Source organism: Corvus moneduloides, chromosome 6, assembly GCF_009650955.1.
Source record: "Corvus moneduloides isolate bCorMon1 chromosome 6, bCorMon1.pri, whole genome shotgun sequence".
Classification (NCBI taxonomy): Eukaryota; Metazoa; Chordata; class Aves; order Passeriformes; family Corvidae; genus Corvus; species Corvus moneduloides.
The window spans coordinates 53,555,523-53,565,185 of record NC_045481.1 but is presented as its reverse complement, the minus strand read 5'-3'; positions in this window follow the sequence as shown (position 1 = coordinate 53,565,185).

The following is a 9,663-nucleotide window of genomic DNA, read 5'->3' as shown; positions in this document are numbered from 1 at the left end:
TTCAGCTGTGTGGGATTTGGAATGAGGTTCAGTTAGTGACAGGAGGAGACGGCATAGCCTCAAGCTGCACTGGGGGGGTTAAGATGGGATATAAAGAAGAGTTTCTTTACAGAGAGAGTGGTCAGGCATTGGAAGGGGCTGTCCAGGGAGGTGCTGCAGTCCCCATCCCTGGAGGTGAGGAATAATTAGGCAATGGCATTCAGTGCTCTGGGTTGGGTGACAAGGTGGGGATCAGGCACAGGTTGGACTCGATCACCTTGTGGTAGAAAAGCTGGGCTCACACTGAGCTGGGGCACTGCCAGTGTTTGATCCAGAAACTCAAGGGAAGTAGAAGATACAGTGGGGAAGATGGGCTGGGTCATCTCTGGTATTCTGCCTCATGCTTCTCAGGGCAGAGTAGACCATGGCTCCTTCCAGTTTTGGACACAGCTTGAGGTTAAACAGAGACTGTGTTTGTGGGGCTGCCCACAGCGTGAGGGAGCTTGATGAACACACCAGGGACATGGTGTTAAAATCTGCGAGGTAAAACTGTGGAGGGTCTGTGGGGCCAGCTGGGCTTACAGCCCATCCGCCCAGGGAGCCACAGCCCCGTCATGGGGCTGGGCTGTGGTTAAAGCAAATCTTGCCTTGTCAAGAGAGGTCAAACCACACCGAGAGGTGCAGGATGTGGGAGAGGAACTCATGTTTGCACAGCACCTCAGTCAAAGCAGTGGCTCTCCCCGATCCTCCACAGGGACCTGGGTGCGGTGGCTTACCTCCAAAAAAGATGTCCTGAGTCCTGCTGGGGCTGCCAGATGGGATCCTCAGCCTACTGCATTGCTGTGGGACCACTGGCTCCCTCTCAGCAGCTCCCTGGAGAGCCCCTCTGTCCCCTGCTCTGTCCCACTGCCTGTCCCAGAGGAGGGCAGGAACCCTCACCCCACTTTCAGGGCAGTGGGGAGCATGTGTGCTGGTGTGTATGTGGGACAGAGGATGTGGTTTCCTGCCTGTGGAGCTGGTCCATGAGGGGAAGGGAGGCTTTGGTAATCTGTGGGAAGGATGATGTTTCCCTCCCGTGCTGGGCTTTGAGCAATTTCAGTACAGGGTGACACATAACGAAAGTGTCATCGCGTCCTGGTTTCACTGTACAGAGATGTGCTGAAGCCAAGCCCTGCGGTGATGCTCCATCCCTGTTCACGAGCGTCCCTCCTGCTCCTGCCTCCCTCTTGCAGCCCAACACGAAGTGTTACTCAAAATCTCTGTGTATTCCCGCTTGCTTCAGCCTCCCCGGGGCTCCCGGCAGCAATCGCCGCGGTTCAACGCCGCTGCTGGAGCACGGACCTGCTGCTGTGTCACCTCCGCGTTCCCACATGCGGGTGATGAGTCGGTTTCTTTACCAGGCTGGAGTGAGAGCCCACGGAGCCACACGTATCCGCTGTCACGGGTGCAGGCAGAGAGGACGCGATCCCTGCGTCCTGGCCGCTCTGTCGCTGCGTCCTGCCTGTCAGCTGCCCGCTCCTCCCGCACAGCTGTGCCGGCCACGCTCCCCTCGCAGCGAGGCACCCGCTCCTCCCAGCCACGGCCCCGCAGGAAGATTAGAAAGAGATTTCTTTTCAATCTATACAAGAATTCACAACTGTGAAGGGGAGACAAAAACATTCTTGAGCCGAGGGGACAATATTGTGCGAGGGAGGCCCGGGGGGGCTGCGGGATTACTGTAGCGCAGCCCAGGGTCGCCCCGCTTGCACCTGCTGTTTGCTGAAAGGCTGATGCTGAGCAACAAGCAGCTGATGCTGAGGCCCAGTTGTCAGCCTGAATGGGGAAAAAAAGGCTGGAGCAGCGTGCTCGCCAAAGGGAAATGGCAGGCGGCCCAGTGCCAGCGGGAGGAGGGAGCTGGCGGTGGGGGGATAGCAGCCGGCTCTCCCTTGGCACGTGGAGCTCCGGGCAGACCCGGAGGTGTGGGTATGCCTGAGGATCTGTCATTCCAAAGGCATCCAGGAGAAAGGGGATGATCCTGAACCTCTAAAGAGGTTGAGGAGGTTGAGAGCATAAGCTCTACCCAAACCACCCTGCTCGCTCCAGCGCTGAGCTGTCACAATGGGCGGGAGATGATGTCCCCGCCAAACCCAAAACTGAAGTAGCACTGCTGCAGGACATCCTACCATTGGCTACTGCTGCCCCCAGGCAGGAGGAAAGATACATTTCAGGAAGAATTTCTTCATGGAAAGGGTTGTCCAGCATTGTAATGGGCTGCCCATGGAAGTGGTGGAGTCACCATCCCTGTAGGTGTTCAAGGAACAACTGGACCTGGCACTCAATGCTCTGGTCTGATTGACAAGGTGGGGATTGGTCACCGGTTGAACTGGATGATCTTGGACATCTTTTCCAACCTAAATAATTCTGGAATTCTCTGATCCTGCAGTTTCTGCTCACAGCCCCCACTGGTAGGGACAATGACAGCCAGACAGATGTGCCCTGCAGCAGGAGGATCAGAGCAGCACTTGGATCACTCAGATGTGCTGAGGCACCTTGATCTCTTCGGGCTGTACAATGAGCACTGAATCATCCTGCTCAGCTCATCCATGGAGCATCCCCCACGTGGGGCAGGGCAGAGAGAGAAGAGGGAATTTCTGAAGGGTGTCTCTCTGAGCTGAGGGGCTTGGCACACGCACAGCCCCCTCCTCTGTGGGGCTGTCTGGTGGCAAAGCTGGGACTGCCCAGAGGGGGATTTTCCAGCCCTCTGCTGCAGCTGCCTCCATAAGAGAGGCAGGAGTGAGTGTGTTTTCCTCCAGCTGTTGGCGGGATGGAAATAATCCACGTGCCCTGGGTGTCTGCAGGGTGAAGGGGGCTGTACTGGATTGATGTTCCCCCTGTGAGCCAACCTGTGCCAGGGGCATTAGGAAATACACAGCCTGTGTCCTCTCTGTGCCTCATTGCAGAGCTTGGAGCTTCTTTGGAGGGATAACAAGCCCAGCATTGGTCTGAAGGAAAGGAAAGAGTGGTAGCTGCCTGGTCTGTCCAATGCAGAGGAGAAAAGCAAATGGTTATTTCTGCAGCACAGCAGGGTCTCTACTGTGATTTAGCGCCCAGGTGCTCCTGCTGGCATGAGGATAGGGAGCTGCACAGAGGGGATGGCCTGGCGCCATCCCTGCTGACCAGACACGCTCAGGAAATCCCCAGGGATGATTTCTTCTGCTTGGGTATGCCCAAGCATAAGCTTCCAGCACTGGGAGCCTCTGTGCAGCTCCCCCAGGCCCTGCTTCCCCAAGGAGCTGGTGTCGCATCAGTGCTGAACGTTCTTGCCCGGGGCTGGTGTTCCCAAGAGCCAGCGTTTCCAACACGGCTCCACAGAGCTTCCTCGTGGGACCATGAGGATGTGCAGAACTTGAGACTGGTAAGGTCTTTCCTGGATCTTTATGGAGACCATCTCCCACTCTGGGGGGAGCCCTGGCTCTCACATCCCTGCCGAGATGGGACATTGCTCCCTTTGTTTGGATCACTGTTCCCACAGGAGTAGCCAGTATCCACCTGGGACTTGGTACTGGTTTCTCTCCCGCAGCGGCAGCTGTGTCACAGCACGCAGGAGCACCCATACTCCTGTACTCTTACTCGGCCTGTCTTGGAAAACTGGAAGTCTTCCTGCAGCTTCCACAGGCTGCTTTTGTTCTTAGAAAACCTCCTCCATCTCTATCTTCTCTGTGGCAGTGTCTCCCCGGAGCCATAGGCAGGATCGAGCCCTTTTTGACCGGTGTCCTTTCCACACAGGTCAGAACCTCAGCACCTCTGAGCACCCCAAAACTGCTGCTGGCAGCACCTTGGGTCCCCCTTCCTCTGCTGCCAGTCCCGGGCCCAGCCGGAGGCAAACATTCTCAGAGCACTCCTCAGCAGGGGCAGCAATCCTTTGCCTCCTGCTTTTTGCTTGATTTGCCTTAGCTTCCTGGTCGGGGTGCACTGGAGGGAGGCTGTGCTCTGGCATGGAGATCATGCCAGGAAGGTGTCAGGAGTCACAGACAGGCAGATGATTGAAAAGCCAGCACACTCCAGCAGGGCTGGTTTGAGTTGCAGAAAAGCTGATTTTGGTGAAATGCAAAAAATGCTGCCATTTCAGGCAGGTCCCACCCCTGGGCTGTGGTTTGTAAGGGCAAGGGTGGCACTGAGCCCCCAAAACTCAGGTCCTTGGAAAGGCATAGGGCAGAACCAGCCACAGCATCCCTTGGGAAGAGAGGTCCCATGGATCAGCAAGATCTTGGGATTCCAGGGAATCCTTGCCTCCAAGGAAGCTATGGGTTTGCCAAGGGAATGTATTTACCCCTGCCAGATAAGCACCTTCCCCACCAGAAGGACTGGGCCATGCTAAGGGGTTAAGTAACTTGCCCAAGTTCACCAGGGTTGTCTGTAGCAGAGAAGAGCAAAATCCTGTGGGCTCCTGAGTCACCGTCATTTCTGACCCATCTTGTGATTAAAAAATGCAGTTTGGTGCTTCTGGGTCTGGCTTTGGTGTCCAACAATCAATGATTATTAAGCCTTTCTCTGTGAAATTAAAAGGTATTTTAAATGCTCAACATATTCTCTTCTCTCCCAGAGCCCCCGGATAACCCAAACAGGTTCATTTCTGCTCCAGGTGGACCAAGAGCAAAATCAGCCTCATTTTCCTCTCCCTGCCTGATATTGAGGTGGGATAAAGAGGCAGAAAAGCCACAGAACAGCGAAAAAGAAGAGGCTGAGCCCAGTCTGCAGGGAAGCAAGTCACTGCTGTCCTCAGACCAGTATCTAATTGCTGCATCTCTTCTGCCTGTGCCCAAAGAGCTGATCCCAGGTGACTCCAACGGACAATGTCATTTAAATCAATTATCTCCCTATTTGGAGCCATCCACCCTCTCCCTCCTTCACCATACAGCCACGAGCCCCATAATTTATTCATCCTTGGCTGCACTTAAACATCTGCTCCACTGCCATTTGAGTTTGGCAGAGCATTAGCTTTAAAATTTCATGAAATATAGTGCAGGTGGCAAAATCAGAAATTAAGGATTATAATCACGGCAAAGCCGGGTTGGTGGGCCGGCTCCGGCTCAGGATAAGAGACGCCAGGAGAGCTCCTGGGGATTTCATGCCCCTCAGGTGTTCAAATCACATTTTTGTTCCCTTTTCCCAAAGATTGGGGGGATTTTTACATCACTACTGCTCTTAGGTGGATGTTGAAGTGAGGGGAGCATCTTGTGCTTATTGCTTCTTGGGTTTTGTTGCTCCGTTGCTGCTGCCACAAAGTTTTTCTGGCCAGGGGGTTGTTTTTGAAGGGTATGTGTCCCCTGAAAGGTGCCTGAAGACATCTTTGCCCACGAAATTTGGATTATCAGGATTTAATGATATCCTTCACCCCAGCTGTGCTTGTGGGAAGAAGGAACCATGCTGGAACTGTGCCACAGTTCCCTCTCCAGCCCTAGGGATGGGCTACAAAGTAGGGATGAGGTGCTAGAGCAATGCTGGTTTTAAGAAAAAATCAGAAATCCATGTGTCCCCAGTGCCTGCTTTCACCACAGAGCCACAACCCTCTAAAACACGTTGGTTATCCGCAGCAGTTCCCTGTGTTTATAGCTAATGAAGAGAGCTTTGGAAAGAAAATATTTGCTTTAGCAATTCCTCTTTCATCTATTAACCCAGTTTCCATCGTTGCACGGAGCTGAGTCAGAGGGATAGAGGAGCAGGAGGGAGGGCAGGGGGCTGGCTAGGGAGGTTAGAGGGAATTGAGAGACCTCTGTGCCTCTGGATCTGGCGCTGACGATGCTGAAGAGCTTTAGGATCCAGCAGTTTCTGAGCCATCAGACATCCTACCCTGCAGAGGAGGAGATCAACTCCTACTCCTCTTCCCAAGTGTTAAGAGGAAGACCAAGGGGATTATTTAGTGCTTGGCTGTGCTTTGATGCCGGGGAAGCTTCTGGAGTATGGGGGGTTTTAGATCTATTGAAGCACCTGGCAGATAACCAGGTGATAAAAAGCCAGTGTGGGTTTTTCGCACAGAGAATTCTCTTCTTTGCTGAGGAAACTGGATGTGTGGATGAAGAAGCCACCACAAATGAGACATATCCTGACTTTAGGAAGGCTTTAGACCTCGTGTGACGTTTTGGGAAGAAAACAAGGCTGTTTGGGCTGGACACAGACTCACTGTGCTGCATGGCTTGCTGGAAAATTCTCTCCCAAAGGCACAGCCAAGCTCCAGCCTTGGCACAGCTCTGAGGAGCTTCCCTCCACACCAGCCTCCTGTTTGGTCCCCTGCATTCAATCTGCCTGGATAAAGGGTGCTGTTTTAAAGAGAGGGACCGATCAGCTCTCCAAATCCAGTCTCTGTGCAGCAGGGAAGGACTTGCCTGGACACCACCAACCCTCAATGCTGGGTGAAGAGGCACCAATCTGGGCAGTCCAGGGCTGCGCAGGTTCTAATGTGACAGAGAACAGCACAACGAGATTTGGTACAGAGATGATCCACTCAGACCCAAATTTAGGGCAAGGCATAGGAGTAAACATGCACTGATGGAATTTTCAGGTTAGGCTTTGAAGTCTCAAGGATAGGAGGAAGGGAGTAGCCATTTCCAAGGGTATGAGGCTTCAGTTTTATTTGGTTTATAGAAAGAAAACAGGTGGGGGGAAAGAGGGTGACTTTTAACCAGTTTTATCTCCACAGGTTTGGACAAGGCTCCTATCAGGACCTGCCTTGTTCCCCATTTTAGCTTTGAAAGTTTGTACAGCTCTGGATTCTCACAGGCAAACTGAACTTTTCACTGTAAGTGACACTTTTTAGCAACGTTTCCTCCCATGAGCTCTGAAAAGTGCTTTTATGGGATGGGGGCTGGCTGGAGCCCATACCAGCGTTCTGAGGAGACCAGTGCCCTGATTCCCCCTGGTTTTGGGGATAAGGCAGGGCTGGGGCAATCTCTGACCACAGTAATGGATTAAGGAGGATTTATCAGGGCTGCTGCTCTCAGGTGAAATTTGGGAAGTTCTTACCACACCAGCCCCTCACATCAAAATGCATCCTCAGCACCCCCCAGGGATTTTTGTACTTCAGAAGTCTCCACCAGACCCTGCCTAAGCCCTGGCACAGACTCGAGGCTGCGAGGAGCCCCGGGGGTGGGTTCCTGGGCAGGAAGCCTGTTTTGGGGTGTCACTGGGGGTGAGGAGCTGGGGACAGCGGGATGGGACCTGGATGGGGATGGCAGTAGTGGGGAAGGCTGTAAATAGGACAAACCCAGAGGGACTATCAGTACCTGAGGACCCCAAGGTACAGATCCAGCACTTCCAGGTACCTCCAGGCTTGCCCAAGGCTTCATTTCCAATTCAGAAACCAGGTCCCTGTGAGTGCGGAGCTGTCACTTTGATGGAGCGATCCGTAACTTCGCTGGCTAATTGTCAAAGCACAGCACTCAATCCAGGGCACTCTTCCCTCGGGAAAGTGGCTTCTCCTACCTGAACTGGCAGGAGAGCAGCCCCAGGAATTGGGAACATTGCATCATTCCCATGGCAACAGTTTGGGAGGCTGCGAATGGAGAATTATGACTTTGTTCCCCGTTCTGGCACGAGAAGCTGGGCTTTACGGGATTAAGCAGATCCCAGCTCAAACATCCAGGGTACCACTGGAGGGAATAATGAATAGTAATAGCAGAATAAATGGCTTTTGATCCAAGGCTCTGTCCAAACAGTATGAACAACCCACTTTGTTTGCGTTTGGTCGGTTTCCAGGCTGAGTGTGAACCTGTTGGGGGTTTCTGAGCTGAGACAGGAGCAAGGCTGTGCCACCATTCACTTCATGGACACTTCTGAGGAATAAACTGCTCATTAAATGTGAAGCCAAGAGTGATCACTATCATCCAGGGTCTCCTGAATTAAAGTTCCCTTTACTCCAGGCACCTTTGTATCTCAAAAGAGCAGAAATCTTCCCACTGCAGGAATACTTTGGTGGACTACAAGTCCTCACGTGAGGATCTAATGAGGATATTTGGGTTAATGACTACTTTTGCAAGGGCTGCAGCAGCCAGGACATTGGGATAAGCCTGTGGCTGAGCCCAGGGCTGTGGCCCCCTGCAGCCATGGGACCCACATCTTCCCCTGCAGCAGCTCCCCCATTGCCCTGCACCCTTGTCATCTCTCACTTCATCTCATGGGAAGATCCTGCCGTTGGACATGTGGACAGGACCTCAACATCGATGGCTGTGGTGGGTCTGCCTGTTTTCCAGCTTTTTGAGCATGGCTGTTCTTCCCCTGCTATGGTGTCTCTGCACCAGGGTTTTTCTGTGCTCTCCCCACAGCGCCAGCACTTGCTCGACAATCCGTCCCCTGACAGCCTTGTGGATCCCATATCCCTCAAAACCCATCTTGTGTTTCAAAGTCTCGAGGAAATGGTGGGCTGACCCTTCCTTTTTTCCTTTCCTTTTTCTCTCTCACTGCTATCAAACAAGAGTGAAGAAAGATGTAGGAAAGGAAATTAAGGAGGTGCTGCCCACCCAGGGCACAGTGTTTTCTCCAGCCAATTGCACATCCTCCAGATCCATCCCCAACCCAGATGACTCTCCACAGCATCTCCAAATCCCTGAGCACTGCCTGATTTACTTCCCATAGGAGACACCATCACCAGACAAACCCTCCTTTGCTCCCATCTCTCCCTTTCTGAGTATTTGTTATTTTAAGTCAACCCCTCAGGGATTCCATTTCTGTGCAGAATGTGGGGATTTAGCCACACTGCCCATGTTAATGCTAATAGGATTATCATAGAATCATGGAATAATTTAGGTTGGAAAAGACCCTTAAGACCATCGAGTCCAACTGTTCCCCCAGCACTGCCAAGGCCACCACTGAACCATGTCCCTAAGAGGGAGATTTGCGCAGGGAAACTCCAAACCTTCCCACTGGGTGCCTGATGTACGGCCAACAAGGGATGGAGATGCAGAAGCTTCAGACTGTGAGTTTGAGCCCAAATTCACCCTCCAACCCCTGGGATGAGGCAGAGGATTAACAGATATGTGTGTGTATTTTCCCCCAACATTGAGATGTTGTTATTGTATTAATGAAGACTTTGGAGCTTTTTGTGATGTCCCACAAAAAGCCCATGGAGATATTAGTCCCTCCTTGTGCTGATCTTGCCTCCAGCTGCTGAAAGTAAGGAATGCAAAACAACTCTCGGGGCTGAAAACATCTCTGAATGGGACTCTGGGTGGGCCTCAGGGTGCTGGACATCTTTGGGAGCCTGGGGACAAGGAAAGGGTAAAAGCATCCAGGAGTGATGTTTCCTTTTCACATAGGAAAATAGGAATGTCCCTGTGTCCCTGTGCTGGCAGGAGTGTGAAAAGCAAACACATCTCCCCCACTGAGGAATGTCCCTGTCCCCATGTCCATGTGCTGGCACGAGCTCCCACCCACCTGAGGGACACAAAAGAGAGATGATTTCCTGCTGATGCAGCTGTTTCCTCTGGAAATGCAGATTGGCTGAGTGGTGCCTTTGAGATTTCTTATTAGGTTTTTCCTGTATTAATTCTGTGCAAGGAGTTGTACAAGCAGCCATGGGTTTGTTCCCACTGATTTTTCCAAGCCGACCACAGCTGAAAGTGTTTGCCCCAGCCCAACAACCCACAGAGGGGCAAAGGACCAGCGCTGGTTCTGCCGCAGCCCATCCCACAGCACAGATGGTCCCATAATTGC